The sequence below is a fragment of the Catharus ustulatus genome, chromosome 4 (assembly GCF_009819885.2).
Source record: "Catharus ustulatus isolate bCatUst1 chromosome 4, bCatUst1.pri.v2, whole genome shotgun sequence".
In the NCBI taxonomy this organism is placed as follows: Eukaryota; Metazoa; Chordata; class Aves; order Passeriformes; family Turdidae; genus Catharus; species Catharus ustulatus.
In genome coordinates, this window is record NC_046224.1 from 74,278,616 (window position 1) to 74,300,990 (window position 22,375).

General features: G+C 41.2%; 1 protein-coding gene across 4 annotated transcripts in view; it reads left to right on the forward strand.

Annotated features, from left to right (window-relative positions):
• Positions 1-2,673: 2,673 nt before the first annotated feature.
• The window catches only part of EPS8 (epidermal growth factor receptor pathway substrate 8), a 119,592-nt gene continuing 99,890 nt past the window's right edge, over positions 2,674-22,375 (forward strand). Inside the window, exon 1 of one of the 4 annotated variants that reach the window (XM_033058028.2) lies at positions 2,674-3,051. The gene's annotated coding sequence lies outside the window, so the exon portion shown is untranslated. Of the gene's footprint in view, positions 3,052-3,362; positions 3,543-3,841; positions 3,941-22,375 lie in introns of those variants that run through there. The other 3 variants (XM_033058029.2, XM_033058030.2, XM_033058027.2) reach the window with 3 other exon arrangements.

Consider the following 22,375-nt stretch of genomic DNA (forward strand, 5'->3'; position numbering starts at 1 on the left):
TCTGTACCTGGGATAGCGTGTATGAGTCAGCCAGGAGCAGTCCAGACATTTTCCCTCTGGTTCAGAACTGAGTCTGGAGTTTCTGTGAGGATTTCAGACACACTGAGTTCTTCCTTCTTTTTCACATTTGGATTGTGGGTAGCTCTCTGGTCTGCTTTACTTTGTTTACCTGAACCAACCTTCCTTAGAAAGGTGATTCAAGAAACTACAAGTAATTTCTGTAATATCATATTAATCAACTAATCACAAGCTTTTCAATAAAGGAATCAACTAATGAGGAGAGAGGAGATCTTTATACAATCTTTTTATATTCCTTTCTTTTTTCTTCTGGGCAGGGGAACCAAACCCAAACACATCAGAAGGTTTGTCCAAAGGCTATTTTTTGGGTAGCAGACCCCAGCTTCTTAAATAATAATAAATTAATTAATTATATTGATTATAATCTTAATAATGTATACATGTATAGAATGTCCTGAACATGTTTAGGCCTCACAAATTTGAGGTGATTATGTTATTCTTGGATTTGCTACTCAAGTAGTAAATCTGAATTTAGAACAATTTATCACATTCACTTAGTGTCCTCCAAATATGGTCTAAATATATGGACACATATTTGTGACACTAATGATAACATATTTGAGCAGAATACTTTAAAACCAGACCCACACAAAAGAAACTCCCAGTCAAACTGCAAATTACTTTGGGACTAGAAGAACCTCTATGGTTGTTTTTCAAATCCTCTTACCTGCATAGTTTTATAGATAGTACCATGTTTAGCCATGATGCAAAATATATTCCAGAATTTTACTTAAGCAAATACGTATTTTCTGTACTGGCATTGTTTTGTTGTTTTTGTTTTTGTTTTTGTTTTTCATAGCATAAATAATGGAGTAGCATGGACCAAAAGCCAGTCTCTTTTGTTTCTCTCATTTGCTGTGGATTCCTCTGGGTTTATCTTGCATTTTTATGACCTAAATCAGGAACAATTCTGCTGTTTCTCCCTGAGCTGCACGTGCCTTAAAATCAATCGACCATTCAGGTTTTCTTTGTATATTTTTCTTCTGAAAACTCTATGGATACAGCAGAGTCTGTTTTCAATGAGAGTGGAAATTCCAGTATCAGCAGCTAATCTTAAATCTCAGGGCTTGCTGCAGCTAATACTGTGCAAACTGAGCCCTTGCCCGTGTGTTTCCAGCAGAGGAGTTCCCAGGGAAGCTGCAGGTTTGTTCCCCACTGCCTTCCACAGCATGAGCACCTGCAGAGGAGATTTTGGCAGGCTGGGGCCACAAAGCCTGGACATATTCCAGGCAGGAAAGGGGGCTCTGATGGACCTGCCAAACCTCTGGACCAGTCTTTTGTAGTGTGCAAACCATCCTACAGGTTCCCAGCCCAGAAAGTCTCTTCAGGCAGATCTCCAGAAGGAAATTTTTTGGCGTATTTAGTCTTTTCCCTGAGCAGACAAGCATTGGTGAAACGCCTTCTTCATCCCCTGTGTTACAATGTGCTGGCTTCCCTTCTGCAGCAGTATTAACTTCATGCTCATGTAAAATAGTTCTATCAATGTCCATACCTACTGTACACGTCTGGAAGAAAAGTCATAGAGAACAGAAATGGAATTTATTCTTTCTCAAATCTTTCTCCCATTTATCCTTCTCGTTTCTTCTCTCCTCTTCTTCTTCTCATCCCACTTTCTCTCCTCTTTATTGTCTCTGTTCCCTCAAAGTGTTTTTTTTTTTTTTCCAAGTGAAACCAAACAAAATTATCAGCCACAGTGGTCTTCTGCATTTGTGTTCTGTCCTTTGTTAAGAGGAATTGGAGCAGGGGGTGGGCTCGGGCTTCTATCCAGGAAAAAGGGGGAAGAGAGGCACTGTTTATTGCTGCCAAGGACTGGAGCCGTCCCCAGCCTTTTCTACAAGAGAATCTCTCATATTTCTTTCTACCTCTCATAGGGTAGGCCCTTTTAAGCGTCAATCACTGTTCTTATTTACCTAGGGAGTGTGTGTATGGCATCTGGCATAGTTTGGAAATGTCAGTGTTCCTGTAAGTTTTATTCACAGGAATTACCTAGGCAGCCTCTCCATAATCAAATCCTTTAAGATTTGAAGAGTTGTTGGAAACAAACTAAGGAAGCTATTGTATCTGCGTATTTCCATGTTTGTTTGGGTACATAGATTTATTTCACATTTTTTGTGCTTTCCTGTTTTGTGGAGGACTTTCTGGACCAGAAAAACATCAAAGACAGAACTGGTAGAACATGCGGCACGACAAACTCCGAGCCAGGAAAGGGAAGTTGGCTGAACTGCTTTTCTTTCTCTCTCTGTTTTTTTCCTTCTAACCAGGGTTAAGGTGAACTCCTAAGCAATTGTGGAGTGAGGCCCCACCTCTCCCAGCCTGATCTGCAGGCTCGGGTTACTCTCTCCTGCCTGGTTCTCAGGAACCCACAGTGAGCTGCACGCCTGCCTGCTGCCCCTGCCTTCAGCCCCAGTCTGCCAGAGCCTGGCAAAATACCCTTTGTAGAATTCAGACCTTATTTCAGGAATATTCGCTGGCAAACACCCGGTCAAGGATGGAATAGCACCACTTGAGAAGAGATTCAGCAACCAAACCGCTGCAAACAGTAGCTGAGCAATATCATCCTGATAATTTTTTTTTTTTTTTTTTTTTTTTTTTTTTTTTTTTAAATCGGGAAGATCCGTATCCTCCCTGGTGAAGCCGTCAGGGGCAGGACTCTGGCAGTGATGGCTCTGACTTCACCTGCTCCTGCAAATGAGTCACGGACTGTTATAAAAAGCAAGGACCTGCCAAGTCTCATTTCTTGGAACTGAGTGGAAATTTCAGCAAGCAGCTGCTCTTTCGTTAGTTTATACTTTTCCTCCGCAGGTTTCTTGGAGAGGGCCTGGCATCATAGAAACTTGGTAGCACAGAGGACCTGTTGCTCGCTGTGGATAACCGCGGCTCAGTGGAAATAGCTGCTTGGTCCGGATGTGATTCTGATCTTCCTAAGGGATCTTGGTCAAGCCTGGAAGGAGCCTCGGGAAGGTAATTAAGCAGGTGTGTAATTCTTTTTGGATTGGCAATTGAATCCTATCAAAAATCGGGGGCAGAACCTCAAAAATCAGACTATACACCCCCCGAATAGAAGTTCTTTTCATATTTCAAAACATTTATGCTTTGTAATTTTTCTCTGGAGTCACATAAAGCAAAAACTTATTTGAAAGAGAGAGCAGTGAAAACAGATTCTGGTGGAGCAGGCTGGTTTTAGGAGGCAAAGTGGCTCTTTATGGCAATCCCGGCTGTGCTCACAGTGTAGGGTGAGGACTTTGGCTACCTGCGAGCGCGCCCGTCGGGACTATTGCCCTGCGCCGGGCCAAAGCCACGTGTGAGTTGTCAGAGCGGGGAGGAACGCGGTGCCGGGTGGAAACAACAAAAAACAGCTGGGAGATTTCACCCGGGATTTCAAGCAAAGACGGGAGACTTTTGTTCTTGTAGACCAGTCGCTCCAAAGGTGCGACTTCGGGGAAGGATGTTGCTTTGGAGTCGTGGTAGGTTTTTGTGTGTGGTTTTTTTTTTTTTTTTTTTTTTTGGTAAGCGCTTAGGATGACTTTAAACTCCCACGTTTCAGCCCGGCTCTGGGGCACTGCTCACCTTTGCACGGTGTGAGAGCCCGGAGAGGGAGCGGGAGGAGGGAAGCGCCCGCGGGGATCCGAGCGGGAGCTCCGCGGGTCGGGGCTGGGGCTGCTGGGGCTGGGGTTTCTGGGGCTGGGGCTGGAGCCGGGGCCGGTGCCCGGCAGAGGGAGCTCGGCTCCTCTCCGCTCCTCTCCGCTCGCCGCGGCTGCTCCGCCGCCCGCCCCGCTCCCGCACTTTGTTGGCAGCGCGGAGCGGAGCGGAGCCCACGCACCCGCCCCGAGCCCCGCGGGCCGGGAGGAGGACTCGGGGCAAGGTAAGGGGCTGGTGGGACGGGATGGGGTTTCTCCCCTTAGGGCTGTTCAGCCACCCCAAAATTAGCCCGGGCACATTGCAGAGCGCTGCCCCGGGAGCTACCGCCCTGCGCTCGGACATGCGGGCTCAGAAGTCCCTCCAGGGGTCCCCGGGCACGGTGGTGGCTGCTGCAGCTTTACCCCGGCTGGCCGTACCCCTAGGAAGCCCTCCGGGTGTGTGTGTGTGTCCGTGTAGGCGTGCTCGCCTCCTGCCGCTGGCTGTACAGCCACACCTGCTCGCACCTTGCGCGGGCTGGGCATCCCCGCCGGAGCCCGCGGAGGGCACCGTCCATGCTGCCCTCCTTCTCCTCCTCATGCTGCTGCTGCTGCTGCCTCACCTTCCTCCAGGTGACTCGTCTTTCAGTCCTTACGCTGGGAGTATTTTTCCCCGGTGGTTCAGCCGGCTTTTCCATCTCTGTTGCTGGTAGCGGGCGAAGAGCAGCTTTTGGGGTGGGATAATCCTGTTGAATGTTTGTTTGGTGCTCTCCCCTGCTGTCTTTCGTCTCCCCCGCTCTTCATTCTCTCCGGTAACTTTCCCTGGCGTCTTTGCTCCTTCTGCCCCTCTCATTGCCATGACGTGCGCTCCCTTACTCATTGCCAATGTGGAGTGACCTGGGCACACCTTGGAAAACAGGTTTTCGTGGCATTTTAAGGAATAATTTAAGGTGCTTCTGCCCCCCCCCCCCCCCCCCCCCCCCCCCCCCCCCCCCCGTGACCTCAGCAGGGCTGCATTGTATCCACGAAAAGCGAGATGTTGCAGCTTGCACTAAAGCGTGGTTTCAAGCCAGAGAGTGGCAGGCAATAGAAGAAAGGGTGTAACAGGTTTTACTCAAGGTTTTTGTTCGAGAACCAATCCTCCCACTCAGAAATTGTGCTTTGCCTTGGCTGGTGGATCTTGTACCCTCCAGAGTGACGTGACCTTTCGTGGAGTCTGCTTTGTTTACTTGAGGTGAAGTGCTGAAGGTACAAGTATTGCTCCTCTGCATCGTGCCTGCTGAAATATTAACCAAATGATGGATCTCTCATGCCTTGGCAGAATATATCATATTTTAATTACTTCTCTCCTTCATCATAAAACATGTGGTCCTCCTCCCCTCCTATTTACTGTCTTCTCCTTGGTTATTGTGCAATGTCTATATGTTAGCTACAAAACTTGCTTACATGGGAGAACATAAAAATGACCATGTTTGTTGTTAGCAACTGGAAATACTTAATCAGTATTGCGTGGCCGTTCTGCTTTCCCTGGAATACCCATGGAAACGCTGCACCCCTGCTCTCTGAGGAGAAGGAACCCCTCCTGGGTCAGTGAGTTGGTGGTTTCCTCTCAGCCAGAGAGCAGTGGGGACTGCAGAGAGCTTACAGAGTTTCCAAGGCATGAGGGTGACGCCCCAGCTCTCATCCTGATTCACAGTTGATAGGGAGTGTAGCATTATTAGCATCCAGGTAATGAGATATTGTGCTCAAGGCTCCATGGAAGCAGTTTGTGGCTGCTGCTTGCTTTTACTGGGGAGGCTGTGGAAATGGAAGTGGCTTTGGACATGTCCAGCTGGCTTGTGCTGTCACACGCTCGTGGAGGCTGTGGTGTTGAGTTATGCCTTCTCATAGCTCTGAGTGCATGTTTCTGAGTGATTCTGTAATTTTGAAAGCAGGCAAAGCATCCCATTAGATTTATCTGCAGGGAGGTGACACCCCACGAGCAACAACACCCAATTATGATTAGGTGCTAGTTATATACAGCAGTAATAGAGAGGGCAAGATTAATCTGAAGTTATTTCTGCTGTGAAATGCACAGATGGAAAAAAGTACTGAAATTTTCCACTTGGTGACAACTGAATTCTTGAAATATGGTTAATTTTTTTTTTCTATCCATAGTCCAGCTGTAAATGGAGAATGTTACGTTAAGTACTGCATTCTTTCCCTTGTGGGTGACAGCTTATTAAAATATAACATCTGAAGTCAAATAATTGAAACCCCAAGGGTCAAAATAGATTAAGTGTATAAGAACTCTTCAGTTACTGTGAGGAGATAAGAGAAGACTTGAAGTCCACCTGACAAAGATTGCACTAGTAAAGCACTTGCTAACTTTGGTTTCAGTGTCTACCACTTGTTGCTCTTATATTCCTGGTTACATTTCCTGCGTCTCTTTTCATGCAGTGAATGGCTGACCTGTGCACAAGATTTTTTCAAAGACATCTTTTGGCCATGCTAACCAGAAAAAGAAAGCCCTTCGGTTTGTGACCCCTCCAGAATCTTCTCTCTGCTGTGGGGCTGATGGCCGCAAAGACAAGTTTAACACCTTGGAGCTGTGCTGCTTATGCACCTTGTGTGTGGCCTGGTCCTTGAATCTCCATTCCAAGTACATTTTTCAATGTGAAAATTTGGTATATAAGAGGCTGATTTCTTGTTTTTGATGCTAGTTCTCTAGTTTTTCCATTAAATGCTTCAAACCTCAAGAAAGTAGATTTCCTGCTTTTGAGGAGGTGCCACTGTATCTTAACTCTAGAGTTGGACTCTGATTTGTCCACCGATTTATTCATCCAAAACAATGATATTCTGTTTTGTGCAGCTTTTGATTAAACTCTGATGCTTAGGAATTTCAGTTTTCTACCCTGATTTCCGAGTTAGATGTTGGCTGTCATTTGAATTTTGTTTTGCCATGAACTTCAGCTGTTAGTGCAGTCCTGAGCAACCACACTGTTTCTCCCTCTTGTGCCTGTAAAGGAATTTAGGCACTAAGTCGTTGAAAATTTCACCTAAGGCAGTGACACTGTTTTGGGTGTGTGTAGAAAACATTTGCAAAACTGTTTATAAAACAGTGCTCTGCAGTCACTAAAGCTGAATGTTAAGACAAGGTGTCTTTTACAGCTCTAGAGTCTCAGCCTTCTTGGAAAGACCATGATGATGTGGGAAGAAGCAACCTCCACATCTGTTTTGTTTTCTTCTTTCTTTTTATTCCTCCTAATTTTGTGTCATCGACACTGGGGGATAAAATATGAATCACAAATGGAAATGTTGTTAGCATTAGCTTTTTAAAGATCTGTTTCATTTTGAGCTGTGGCCATCAGCCTGGAATCACTAACACATGTCTTTGATTGTAATGTCAGTTTTAGCAACATTTTAAAATACTAGCCAACTCAGGGCCTTGAATTGCTACTAGCTGAATAATTCCAGTCCTTTCTTCCCTTCTCTCTCCATGCCACTGTCTGGGTAATTAAAGTTAGGCATGCTGTGAATCTCCACAGGGTTAAGATCTGACATGGAAACAGCAAATTACCGATTGCTTTCTTTGCATTTATTACCTTTGTCTTTTGATGAATGGACTTCAGCAACCTTGTGCATCCTGAATAGACAAAGTCTCTAGCCTCCAAGGTGCAGATTTTGTATTTTCCATGGGATTTTCTGTTACGCAGTTTTGTGATGCATGACAGGCGTCTTCATTACTGTGGTGGTGTGACAGGGGACTCTACTTGTCTTTGTTCGTAGACTCTCGCTCATGTTGTCACTTTGACCAACCACGGAAATTGTCAGGTTCTCTATAAAGCTACAGAGGCAAAAATAATAGCAAAATCCCCCAGTATTAACAAAAAAATGATTAAACCGTTCTCCTGGAATACTGTAAAAACGTTGAGTATTTCAACAGAATATTTAGTAAAAATTAATAATTTTAAGAACGGTATTTGTTGAGTGAAGGTAGGTGTTAGGAATGTCCAGTAGCTTAAAATAGGTTTCATACACATCAAGTGGTTGTTCAGGGTTTTTTGGTCTCTGTTGTTTTGTTTCATTATTGATTTTATTTTGGGGTTTTTGTTTGTTTTCTTGCTCTTTTCAATAATGCATTAGTTTTACATGAGAGAGAGGATTTGTCTTTTAGTAACCTAAAATGTTACAGTTAATGGATTTTCTGGATTTTATAGATTACCCCTGCAGGTAAGGGAACACCTGATTCCTTTGAAGCTTTCCATGAGTGCAGGGGAGCTGTATTCAGCCGAGTTAATTGTGAAACTGCCAGAGATGGTTCTTGGGGCTGGAGTCTGCTATAGCTGCTGACTGCTTCAGACTAAATGTACTACAAGAGTTTCTCTTATTGTCTGTAGCTCAGGAATGTTTGCAACTGGAAAATAAAGAAGTGACTCCTGGTGGATTTGTATTTATTACTTTGCTTTCTGGTCCTGCATGTGAAAGCATTTTAAAAGATTTGACCAAGTAGAAAATGAGGCACTAGGATTGTTGTTTGTCCCATCAATACTCCCTTCTCATCCTCCAGAAATTGTCTCAAGTGCCAAGAGGAGCTGAAAACGAGGTGTTAGCAGCACTGCTAACATTGTCCATTAGATAAGCCCATACCCATTAGGAACTGATTTTCAACACACCCTCCCAAAAAATCTGCATCAAACTTGTTCTAAAAAACATGAGAAATACATGAGCTCCCAGGACTTCATTTGCTCCTCAATACTTGCAGATACCTGGTGAGATACAAGATTATCCCAGTTTTGTCAATGTTTTGCCTTTAGATACATGTTGGTGTTGCGTTGTTTTGTTCTGTTGAAGGTACCAGTGAATTGTCTTTCACCTGAAATGTTTGGTAAATGGGCATGTTCTTTGATTCTGGGGTGGTTGAGAGGGCTTAATTCATCCCTCTGAATGCTCCTTTCATGAAAACTTGAGGACTTTGTTCTTCATTCTAATGTGCTCTTCCTTCTTCCGAGGCCACAGATCATTTTATTTGTATCCACAGTGTGTGAGGTGTAGTCTCCTCTATTTCCTGAGACAAAGATCTCTTTGTTTCCAGTGTGAAATATAATTTAAAGTAATTGGCATGAAGAAAACTTTTTTCTTTTTCCTACTCCATAAGGGATTAGAAAAACACTTGGTGTTTCTGGGTGTTGAGTATCTGGTTAATTGCAGGGATTCACTTTAGAGTTCAATGCCTGTGAGAATCCCAGTGTATATCAAAAATATTTTTGAATGAGCTGTTCTGTTACTCAGAGCATGTAAATGTGAGACCTTTATACAAAGAGTGAGACGTTTGTCTTGCACACTGTCTTATGTCTCAGATAGGTGGAGAACTCAATGATCTGGCAAGGATAATGCAAGGAAATGGAGTTGCATCATGAGGAGTTTGTGATATCATGTGGCAATAAAATTTAGCTTGATGATCTTCTATGCCATTTAAAAAGAGACTTGGAAAAGTCAACCATTTATACCTGTGCCTCTAAAGTAATTTTCAGCTTTGCACAACATGCCTTGAGAAGGCAGTAAGTGCATTGTACTGCCTTCAGATGGAGATAAAAATTTGCATCTGTGTTTCCCGTTCAGAATTGGGTGGCAGGGTGTATATTAAATGCATGTGCTTTCTTCTTTCCCTTAGATCTTATCCCAGACTCGCTTTACCCAAAGTGGAATGATTTATTCTCTGCTCCACTTCCAGCATTATTTATTGCTTTGCAATTCTTCCTGTGCTCTCACAACCCTTAGTGTAATGTTTCATCTTTCTGTTTCCTTCTCTTCCTGTATTCAGGGATAAAGTCTTGTCCAGGGCAAAGGGATGGGAGGTAGAGGATGATTCTGTTTCTTTTAGCAGCAAACTTGGTTAAGGCTAATAAATCTGGGCTAACTGGTAATCATGCTGCTAGTGCTATCTCACACAGAGAGGGCAGGACAGCAGTCTGGACTTTGTACCTTCGTGTCTCTTAGGTAAGTTACCCCTGGGTGACAAACATCCTGGCTCTGCCAAGAATCTCTCCATGCCCAGCCTGGCCCCTGGCTGAACTCTGCATGTTTCTCTTCCTTCTCTAGTTGCCTTAGCCATGTTTCTCCACCATCTTCCATATTCTGGTCCATCCTACTGTTGGTATAACTTTAATCTCTTGTTGTTTATATGTTTTTTTCTCTGTTTCTATATTTAACCTCTATTTTTCTTGCCCTTTTGGTTATACATCACCCTTTAACTGCACTTAGTGCTCCATGTTCAGCTTCATGGCACTTCTTGAAGTAAAGCTGTTGCATACTCAAACCCCAATTCTTTTTCTCCTTTTTTGTGTCCTTTATTCCAATGTCTTCTCTAAAGCATTTCAGATCCACTGTTCTCAGTGGGAAATGTTGTATGTGAAATTACATGGATCGTCAAGTCTTTGTGGGTTAAGTAATTTCTTCCCTATAATACTGTGTACTTTGTCAAGGCAACAATTTTAAGCCATGCACTTCTAGAGCTCCAGACCTCACTGGGAGGTGTTAGAGTGTGTGTAGGCATTTGTTTTCCCTGTGTGAGGGAGGTGTCTAATACACACCAAAAAAGTCTCTTCAATAAATAGTCTTACTGAATGTGAATGTAAGAGATTCTCAGAAGTGCCTTCCATACATGGTAGAATGAGTTCTTTTCTACTTAGAATTTACAGTTTTTCTCACTTTTTAGGTGAAAGCTGAATGTTGACATGCAAGTGAGTTAGGGCAGCTAGCAGCAGGGAGCTGTGTCTTCCCAGGGACAGTATTTTTTTTTTTTTTTTTTTTTTTGAGGAGGTGGATGCTTAGAGCATGACAGTTTATGTCCCATTGGGTTCTTTGAGTATTTTAAGATGTCCTTTTATAACTCTGAAAGTCCAGACATCTCCATTCCCATTTTAAAAAATAATCTAAAATCTCAAATTTTGGGAACAGCTGTTCTGTCTCTGTCTCAGTTTGCCTATTTATAAACAAAAAACTCTCAGGAGTTTCGTGAGGCTTAATTAAAAAATATTTATACAGGCTTTTGAAGATATAAAGAGGCATATAAATGCTAAGTAGTGTTATTATTACTGCCAGCTGCTTTGTTCTAATTGAAGTAATAAAAGTTTCAGTGCCAGTGGTTGCGTTGCTGTTGTCTAAATACAGATTTTGTGAGACACTGAGGATGGTGGCAAAGTGATGGTGTAGACCATACTGAAATACAGTGTGTGGGTTACTATGAAATCTTTGGAAAGGACTTAAAAAATGAATTATAATAATAAAAAAAATAAAGGATATAATATATAATAAAAAGTGCAGTAAGAAAGTCAAAGTCCATAACTTTGAATAAACCCTCTTCTGCAGTGTGCCAGTGTTCAGAGGTCCCAGGACTAACTGGGGGTTGTCTGTGCTGTGCAGTGTCTCTCTGATTAGAAATGACTGGCAGCATTTGCATTTATGACTCTGGCATATAAAAGGAAGGATCTTTTGGAGATGATTGATAATTGGTAGTATAAGAAAAGTAACATGGTATAAATCACAATTCACCTTTACAATTTGTTTTTTAAGTCTACTTTTGTAAAACACTGATGACTTAAAGCTGAGCTGTTTTTATTAATGTTCTTGTGCTTATCTCACAAGACCAGCTTGTTAAAAGCGGATATGAACACTTTTTAAGCCTCTGGCTTATAAATTGTGAGAAAGAGAAAAGAAGATTGATTCCAATAGGCTTGAAGGTAGATTCATTTCTCTTCTAGCTAGCAAAATGAGAAGGAGGAAGAATTAAACTGCAGACTTAGCGAGCCAATCACTTTCAGCCAGGTTGAAAATCATTAGGTTTAGCTCTAATATACAATTTAGTTGTAAAAGTCTAACTTGAAAGAAAATAAGTTCAGGGGAATTCTGTTTTGGTAAATTGATGATAATATCTCCAAGTTATTTCTGCCTGAAGTAATAGGAGTGTGGAAAAAAAGTAATAATAAAAGAACTGGGAGGGGAAAGAATTATTTTGCAGTATTGTGCTGCTTGAATGTTGGAGAGGATTGATAAGAACTGTGGTTTGTAGAAAACATCTCTGTTCTTTTTACTGTCAACATTTGAGATAAGATGGAAGAGTTGGGAAGAATGCAACATTTTCTGCAAGTTCTCTCAGCATTCTTAATTGTTTGTTATGAGATTTTGTTTTGAACATTGGCGGACATTTCTGGTGGGTTTTAGGGGGTTCTAATTTATCAAGCTGGCCTGTCAAACTACCTATAGCAAGTAATTTGTCTCTGATTCTATTTTATTGTTTAGTAAAATGCTGGTTTTGGTTGTAAGGGATGTTTGCTTACAGCTTCTGGATCAGTTTTACTTATGAAGACCTGTATTAATTAAGGCATTAGAGAGACCACAGATCTGGATCATGGGTGTCATGATTTCATAGTGGCTGTACTGCAAGGACTTTGAAAACAGAGGGGATGCAAAGCAGGGAGCTTACTCAGTCCTTTATGATTATAGGTAAGCAAATTTTCAGACAACTTTGAACATTATTAAACACGGAGAATCAAAGTCCCCCGTTCCCCCCCTCCCAGTTTTAGGCTAATCTTACTTTTAAAAACTGCCATAAAATGCGCAACCACACAGTTCTGCATAGAAATAGAAGCACTTCTAACATACAGAAGCAGGCAATATAGCCCTGAGGCACATAGGGAGACAACCCAAATGCTGCATTTAGGTTCGGAAAAGGTCAAAATATTTTCAGTAACCAAGTAGAAGACAATTCATAGCATTGTATTAGAGCTGTTCTCTCATTGTGTGATACTGGTGACACCTTGGTGTGGATAAAACTCTGGGGGTTTTTGACAACTGTGGGAAAGAACAACTATTTATGCTCCCTGTATACAGTGGTAGAACAATTAGATAGGAATTTGTTTTTCTGCTATCCCAGACTATAACAGAGCAGTATGATAACTATCTTTTGAAGTACCAAAATATCTGCCTCAGGGGCTATCATTTTAAAGCATCATATGAAATGCTGATTTAATAAGACCTACTCCTTGTACATCTTAAGTGCAAGGAAATGTGTGTGTTGAGACCTTGCTAATCCTTCATTTGCACAAAGTCTTTGGCTTTTCCTGAACTGTCAAGGAATTAATGGTGTGCTTCAACGACATCCTGCATTACTAGGCTGTAATTATTTTCATAGGAGATTCTGCACTGCTTTTGGTGGTGCTTTATGAATTATCATCATAAATAGAATGAAATTGCTGTTGTCAGAACAAGTGAGCAAAGTAATCTGATTTCCATTGTTCATGTACTCAGTGGCTCATGGAATTAAGTGATACCCAGTGGACGTGCAGGCAGGCAGTTCATGCAAGTCAGTGAGGTTTGCTGAGTTGGGTTGTGCTTGTGGCAAGTTAAGCAGGGGTGTAGCTGACAAGGAGCAATTCCATCAAGCCAGAAACAGGCTCCAGTTGCATGGGACACTTTTGTGCCTCTTGGCTGAGACTGGAGCTCGTTGCTGCTGTGGCATTGCCCAAACCTGGGTCTGGTTCTGCCCTACAGATACACCCTTCACTGCATACATGCTTTTATGGAAATGTGCAACTAGCTAAAGAAGGCTGTGCAGAAGATAGCATACACCACTTGCTTTTCACGTGGAGAGAGTCAGTAGAATTCCATTTTTTAATATCTAGGATTTTCCCCTTGATGCATTACAAATCTTGGTGTGGTCTTAGACCCTCCAGATCTTAGCCAGTGGCTAGAGGCTTGTTGTACCAGGCACTCAGTTTCAGGAGAATGTTATTATTTAAACATTATGTCTATTTTTAAGTCAGATAACCTATGAAACCAGTTTAAAACCCCAAGAGATCATTACATCATCTCGTTTGATCTCCAGAGTGTATGAAGAAGAAGAGTTTCTGCCCTTCTATTTCTGGTAGAAAAATATTAATCAAGTTTCCTTGACTTTTCCTCTCAGAGGAAGTTAAACTACCTGCCCCTGGCAAACCCTGGCATTTTTCACTGGGTACATTAGTGAATTTTTAGTGGTCCTTTGTGTGTGAATCATGTGAATACAAGAACGTGGTGCAACCTTTAGATGCTGCTGTTTGTGTGTATATATGTATAAAAATTATATATATATATATTTTTTTTATATATATATATGTACACACTTTGGCACAGAGCAGATGTAATCCAGGTTTCTTCCTCTGAATAGACACCTTTCCCCCAAAAGATTCCTAGGCTAAAAGCAGGTGATCCTGGAGTCTCTGCTGCTGTCCTTCATGCTTCACTGGATAAATTGTGTAAACTTCCATCACTTTCTGGACCACTGTGTACTTGTGTGTGTAATCATTTTTTGCTCACGTGGCAGACTGAGGCACTTGTAAGCACAGCAGTTTTTAAGAGTTAAAGGCCATGTTTCCCTGTGTGGGGAATCCAGGGGGTGTGTTGGAGTATAGGTTCACTTGGATTTTTGAGAGATTTGTGTCCTTCTTGCCTCTTAGAGCATGGAATTGGTGTTGTACAGACTCTGGATGTCCAGATGCATGGTGTGCTAGTATTTCTAGTAATGCCAGCAGTAACATTTTTCAATTTTGTCACGTCTTCCTCATGACTTCTATCAAACAAAGTTTATAGATGTCACTACAGGCAATTTAGTAACCTGAGTCTAAGAATTGGATTTCTGTGGGGATGTGTCACAAATATGAAAGTCCTCCTTGGTTTTAAAACCTTCCTTGTAGAGCTTTAGTGCAGTGACTCCTTTAGGGTGTAAAGAAAGACACGTGGTACTCTTACAGATGACCTTGCACTTTATGCTCTCTCCACCTGCATGGGACTCTTGCTTCCAGTAATGAGGAAATGTTCTGAGGCAGTGTTCTTGCCATGATGACATAAAATAACAGAGGCTTCCAGTCATTCCCCTATTCTTGCCCTGTAATACACACATGCCTTCAGGGACCAACTGACCTTAAAAATGATGCATATCTGGAGCTTGGGGTCATTCTGTTGTACAGATTTTTTACATTTTTTAAAAATAAGCATGGTGATACTGCACTAATCACTCTATGTGATTAGTATTCCTGATCCAAGTGTGCACTCTCCACTCTGGACACACATTTCCCCTAGAGCTCCTATAAATGCACTCAGCTGTTGCTCTGACAGAAAGAAAAAAGCAGGAAAACTAACCATCAATTGCCTGAAATTTACCTTTACGAGTCTGAAGGCATTTCTCAGCCCAGGGATGAAGATTGGTAGTGATGTTCCTGAGTTGTTCAGCTGTGGGTGAGAGGGTTTCTGCAGCATCAGACTCTTGATCTCTAAGCACTTGTTTGTTCCACTGATATTAATAGAACAAATTGTCTGTCTGCCTGTTTAATGATTTTGAGATTGAAGCTCAAAAATCTCACATTAAAAAAAACAACCCTCGACAAAAAAACCCGAAAAAAACCAACAAGACAACCACAGTATAATCTATGTGCTTGTTTTGTTAAAGGAAATGTAGATCATTTGGAAATAACCTAAAAGAATTTGTCATCATTCTTGTTATTTTTTTCCCTGTCCTCATCTTACTGTGAGATTCATCTTTTATTTGAAGTGTGTACTATTTTAAACAGGCATTAAGTTTTCATGAAAACTCTGCTGGGCAATGTCTAACTCCAGACATAAAAGCAAATAAACTAAGAAAAATCCCCTGTTCATCTGAGATGAGAGGACCTTTTTAAGGAAAGAGAGAGAGAGAGAGGATCTAAACCAACTTGATGGTCTCTTTTGTCTCTCTTTATGTTCCTTCTCATTGATATGTCACTGAGGTAGTACTACAAAGAAACCTCAAAATGCTACAGTCTTTAGACTGTACAGTGAAGAGAGGCAGAAAGTGCTGCAATGCACTGTTTGATCTAGGCTGATTCTGATTTTACTCTGTTTGCAGGTTTCAGATGAGAGGGGGAAATTCAGAATTAATGTGAGTGTTTAATGATGGATAACATCTTTTGGATGCTTCCTGCACCTCAGGGAAGCAGACCCAAAGACTTACATATTTCTTTTGGGGCTGTTAATTTTACATATAGCCAAGATCTCTTGTGTGCAAGGTTGGCTATTTGGGATTTCTAATTAATTAAATTTGACAGCTCATCCTCAGTTTTACTACTTGGCATTCCCTCAACCAAAGCTGAGCAAGCTTAGTTTAAACTTGACCGAGCTCTTCTCTACTGAAATGTGTCACAATTTCCAGTCACTTGCAAGGCTGCTGAACGAGCTGTCACACAAGTGAGTGCTGGAATTGTAGAGGTGGGTGTATCAGCAGGGCTAAGTGAAGTGGAGATGGGGAGTTAGGGGTTGCTGGCTGGGAGATGAGCAGGGTGGTGTTGTGGGGAGCTCACTTCATCTCCACTAAAATCTTCAGGATGTGACTTGAGAGCTGGGAGAGCTTCCAGGGTTCCTGGCCATGAGGCTCTTTGGTTTGTTTGCACTCAGTTCTTCAGCTAGGCTTGTGGAATGGAAAATGAAATCAACATCTTGAATTTTCTTCCTTATGTCCCCTGTGTTTTTCAGAGGATCCACTCTATGGGTGGAGAGCTTTCCATAGTTTTTTACAGTCTCCAGACCTTTTTGCTGACTGCCAGGTACTAGAGAGTAAAAGCCACAACTACTGCCCCCATAACCCCTGGTAATTCAATCCCCAGTGATGATACCTGATGAGCCTATGGCAGAGGTACCAAACAGGGGTCTGGAGTGGGCAATCTCAGTGCTGCCACGCAGGAAATCAAAGCCTGCAGCTTTTATCCCCCTTTTGCAAAGCCCTGGGATTCTTCTTTTATCTTGGTTCAGTCTGCTAAGTCTTGTGAAAACAATAAACTGGCTCACCTCCAGTACTGTGATTTTTATCTTGAATTAATAACAAGTTGTCTTTTCTCACAAAGTACTTTTCTTGGAAACAGAAATTGCTTTATCTTCTTGAGGATTCTACCATGTTAGCTAACACATTAAATATGGTGGGTTAGGTTTTTTTTCTAATAATCCTTGTGCTTTCAGGACCTTGGATTTTCCTTGGATTTTTAATGAGTCATTTGAAAGCAGAGGTCTATTTGGGCAATTTGACTGCAATACTCTCTCTCAAATCAGTTAGCATTTTGAGAATGACATCTGAGTCTGCCTATGTTTCTGCATGACTGGAGGCTGTCACTACTCATTGAAACTTATTAGTGCTGGAAATGGATATGCTGGTTCATCTGCTGGGGATGAAACATGAGGCACCAGTGTTCGAATTTAAATGTTGCTCCCATGAGGAAAGGAGGAGGTGACTGCAGCGAGGAGAGCTTGGGCAGTGAGGGTGAGAGCTGCCTTGCAGCTCTAAGAGGCTTGGGGAGCTTTGCCTACAGGTTGCTAAAAACACATTGTGGCATTTTTTGATGATTCAAGAAAATACTGTGCTCTAAGGTCAAAGTTTAATGGTAGGATACAATGCTTTAGCTGAAGATTATACTGTGGAAGACACCGAACTTTTCTTTAAGATGAACCCAAGTTGGAAATCCTTTTGGGGAAGGGGAAGTGAGCACTGGAGAAATTTGACTTTTAAGAGGGCAGGTGTGAAGTGTGACTGAAAGCCAAGCTTCTGTAATGGCTCTTGAGAGTCCACACATACTGAAGGTATGCAAAATGATTCCTGAAAATACAGACCGGGGGGGATGGAGGTCATGACCCTCCATCTATCTTTAAAGCACCTGAAGCCTTCAGGACACAGTGAGCACTGCTGACACGTTTTCACTTTTCTCATCTGCAAGGGCTGTGAGCCAAAAGAGCAGAAACACAAAAGGAGTCTCTGGGTGGTTCAAGCTGTAGCTGTCCCCCAACACATCATTGGTGCTGCTTATTTTACAAGGCTGTAGACAGTGATCCTGTATCAACAGTAGTTTGTTTTTGGTTTTGGTTTTTTTGTGGTTTTTTTTTTTCTTTTTTTTTTTTGTCTTTACTTAGCATCAATATTGAATAATCAAAAGACAGATTTCTTGTTCGGACTTGGTTGTTTATTAAATTTAAAGTACAGAGAATTTTTCAGTACTTCTAGCTATTAAGCCAAAAGTGAGAAAATGGAAGCGAATTTACTTACAAGTTTTTCTTAAAGCTTAAGTGTTTAATTAAGAGCTAACATTTATATTATGTATACTTTTGAGCCAATGACTAAACACTTGTGACCCTCACTGTGGTACTATTTAATCTAAAAACTGCTACTTGAAATTATGAAGAAGGAGCAAGAAGGAAGAAAGAGACAATGCCCAAGAACTTTCATTTTGTCCCATACTTATTACTACATTTTAAAACTTCAAATTCAAAACCCTTTACTATGTGAAATTACCCTTTTATTCTGACTACACACTAGTGACTTTAACTCTATCACTTAAATTTGGAAGCTTTCTTCAAGGCCTCAAGACAAAAGCAGTGTTCCCCTGGGGATCAATGTCAGAAAGCACAGAAAGTTTAAGACTTCTAGGCTTCAGAGTTGCAACACTGTATATTATAATTTCTTTGTTTTTTCACTTCACTATATGTAAGTGTATTCCCAATACAGAGATTATTTTTCTCTACCTCTTCTCCTTCTCCCATGCTTGCTTGTGATAGGAATTCTTGACTGACAGTGCCTTCACCATTTGAGACTAGTGGTGTGCTAAAATGTACAACTGGCATCTCAGAAACTGTAAAACTGACCTGACAAAGTGTGATTCTCAGTTCTTCTTTTTTTTCCATCTCTCTCCCTCTCTGAGCAAGTTGTAGATGTGTCTTGATTCTGATCTGTCACATTATGTCACCGGTTAACATTTCTGCAACCTGTAGAAAAGTATAGAACACTGAAATTGATACAATCCGAAATTCATAAATAGAATTGAAACAGTATAGTTATAAATTAATCTCGATTAAGCTTTTTTCTTTTTTCTTGGCGTTCAGTCTGCAGCAGAATTTCAGTTGTCTAAAGCTGACAGAGAGTGCACAGGTGACTTTGAAGGTGATGGGAGTGGTTAGTACAGACCAGATTTTACTAATGGATTTGTACTTCCTTAGTGCCTCTGTATAACCTTTATTCAGAGTATTCTGTAACCATACTGCCCATTTAATTCTCTGAAACCAACTAAGAGTTGTTGCTCTTTGCCTCAAGACCAGCATTTTAAAGCATCCTTACAGTTCTCTCAACCTCCCATGCAACAACTTGGAGGATTTTCCTTGACAGATAATATTTTGAAGAAAAGGAAGTTTTGCAGCCCTTTAACTTCCTGAAGAAAAAAAGCACTGCTAAGATTCCTTGAAAAAAAAATTAAAAGCACAACAAAATATTCAGTGAGTCATAATTTACAGGAACATCAATTTTCTGTGATGATAACAAGATACAATTTTTTTCCATTTATCCCAAAGGAAGGCAAATTTTGCCAGCTTTTTTGTTGGTGTTACCTTTCAGTATTGCAATCATATTTAAAGGAGCATCCAATTTCATGCAGCAGCAAAATGAGGATGCTTCTGAATTATTAATAGAAACTTCACATCAGGTTTGAACATTGAATAAAAGGAAATGAGGAATCAGTTGAATAAAAGAATGAGAAATTTCTAAAAGACATGGCATAAATAAATGAAGTTGGACATTTGCAGAAATGCTTATGAAGGAAAGCCATTCCCCTTGTAACAATTGCAGCTTAGTGTTTGGGCAAGAGAACGCTGCTTCAATTAACAAAACTGATTTCTACAGCACAGTGGTGAGGCTGGCTCAGACTAAAATTGAAACCTTCTCTTGTTAAAGTACTAAAGCTAGGTAGTGAATGAAATATCTCTTCCAAGTTTCCCGTATGAGCTAATGACCCAATTTTAAAGAAGGCTCTTACCCAATCAACCTTTGAGGTGTTGCATGAGGCCTTACAGTTTTACAACTCTTATTAAATAACATTTCTGAAGGATATGCGTTCATATAATGGTGTGCTGATTGTCCAGTTTTTAAGCTCATCAGGACGTGTTCTCCTTGAGGACTTTTTCCCCCCCTCACATCTCATTGTGTTATTGTTTCTGTATGTCTGTTGTGCACAAGGTTTTTTATCTTGACCTCCTAGAGAAAAATAGTGGATTTATGACCTTAAGTGAAACATTTTTACTTATTTATTTAGGTTTTTTTCCAGGTGTTTAAAATAGCAGTGTATCAATAGTGGTCTTTGTCCATTTTCCCACAGTTGCAGTACTGTGGAGCAGCAGAAATCTGGTTTTAGGCTTTTTTTTTTTTTTGCCAAACTCTAATTCAAAGAGCTTGTTTAGGAAGCCAGCATCTCCCACATGCAAGAACGTGATGGCTTCTCTCTTTCTCCTTCTGTGTAAGACATTCTCTCTTATTTTGGATGATGTTTTACCACTCCTTCTGTGGTAGGAGACTGAGCCAACCCTGCTGGTGCCCCCACACATTCAGTGGAGCGGAGCATAGGCAGAGAGCAGCTGGATTGGATTATGTTTGGGTTTCTTTTCCATCTTTGGCACTATTTGGGAGCTGTTTGCAGACAGCAGCAGGTCTCATGTTCTGGAATAGGTTTGGATGAGAGAGAAGAGGGGCTGGAAGCGTGGCACCCCTGATTTTGGTACTTTGTGTGCATGAGAGGTGCGTGGACTGACTGCCAAAAAAATCTTCAAAGGGTTTTTCTCACCATGGTCAAATCCTGCTGGCTTGTTGCATTCAACTTTTGTAGACTTCTTGGTAATTTTGCTACCTTATTTTTGTTGCTTTTTAATTTCCAGCTATTGGTTTCTGGTTCCTTCTCATCATCAGATGGTTTGTGGCATTGAGTGATGGCTCTGGTGCCTTTGGAGTAAAAAATAAAAACCAGATGGATCTTTCTTTGGGGCCTCATCGTGGTGATGTTTCCTTGACTTTGTGATACATACAAGTCCATTTTCCTGAATCAGGAGCTAGAAAACTCTATATATTCCATTTGCCATGATATTGTGAGGTGGGAATTCTCCCTCCCCAAGAAGCACAGGAGAGAATCTGGTTCTCGACTAATCCTGCCAGTTCCTCTTTGTCCTCAAAGAAAAACCTATAGATTTTGTGGGTTATTTTTGGTTTGTTTTGTTGTGGGTTTGGTGTTTTTTTTTTTTTTAAAGCTGGGTTTGGTAAATAAGTTTCACTTGCCGAAGGCTACAGATACAAATAATTTTCAGGCGGTGACCTGAACCTTGATGCTGAGACATTTTTACAGAGCGGCTCTGTTATCAGCCTGCAAGCCGAAGGTAATTTTTTTCTTCTGTAAATCTCTCTGAAGAGGAGGCAAGTGTGAAGTATCTGAAAAAACAAAGCTTGTGGTCAACTTTCTGCCTTTCCTGGAGGTGGAGGAGAGAGCTATTATGCATGACCACATTTCTTTCTTTTTTTTTTTTCTTCTCTTTTGTGATGTTTGATATTTGGGAGCAGAGGGATATTTTACATAGTTATAATTAGAAATCTGTTGTTGATGCTTTGCCTCTCAGTCCTGGCTGGAATGCAAATAAGCATTTCAGTTTTGTAGAACAGGTATAATTTATACTCCCAGGACACTGACTGAGGATGGCTCTGCAAAGTCACAGATATTTGCCTTTCCTCGAGCAAATTCAGTGAAAACATTTGCCCAAACTCCTTCCTTGTCCTGCTGTGTTGCTTAAGCTGGAACATAATGCAGTGAAATTTGTGGAAAAATAAGTGCAGAAGTTTTAATATCAATTTTTTCTTTCTTTTTGGTCACAAGCTAACCAGAGAGCTCCTGCATCTGCTACTGTGTCCCAGTGCTCAGCTAGGGAAAAAAGTTCTTCTTTAGTTTGTGACACAGGAATGTAATTTTCAGCACTGGTTTTTGCTAGGAAATTCACTGTGGAAGTAGTACTGGAAGCTGTCAAATTGCAAAGGATTTGCAGATTTCTGAAAAAAACCAAACAAAAACCCCAACAAAACAACAATATGCCAAGCTGAAGTTAGGGTTTTAGGACCTGTCTAAGCACTGATATGTGGGGAAATAATTATTTTCTTGCCTGGCTAGAGGACTGCCAGCTTTCATACTGTCAAGAAGAATGCACATGTAACCTGAATAACAGATAATCATGTGTCACCAGAACTTGACTGACAGGCTCTTTCTTGTATCAGCTTTGAGTGGTTGCAGTGCAAAAAAAAATGCACTTCAGGTACTTAGATAATATTTAGGCTGAAAAATATTGTTTTTAAATTCTGTGAATTGTTATGTTTCTGAGTAAGCCTTGTATGCAAAACATTTTTAGTTCTCTCAAGACCATTAAACATAATATTCTCATTTTCCTGTTACTGTAGCATTTTTGCAGTTTGGTAATAATTATTTCTTTTTCTAATCCATCTGTACCCACTGTGTTTGGTTTTGGCCCCTGCATGCAGCCTTCATTTCTGGCAGTTTCATCAAAATTTCGAGCATTCTGGGGACAAAGCTTTGCCAGGGTGTTGCAGCTCACTGCAGGAGGAGGTATTTAATTCCCAGTTTCATGTTGACAGTACTGAGGTGACAACTTTCTTTCTTGGTCCCTTCTGCAGCCATCCCATGATTATCAGTGTAAATAATGAGTGGCTAAAAAAATGGACGCAAGTGACTTTAACTCCCCTTTCTATAAATACAGCATCTTCCTGCCTCATTTTCTCAAGGGAATTTGTTCCAATGTTGTTTGTTCTGGAGTCTGGGTAGTGTGTTCATCTCCTGCCTTCA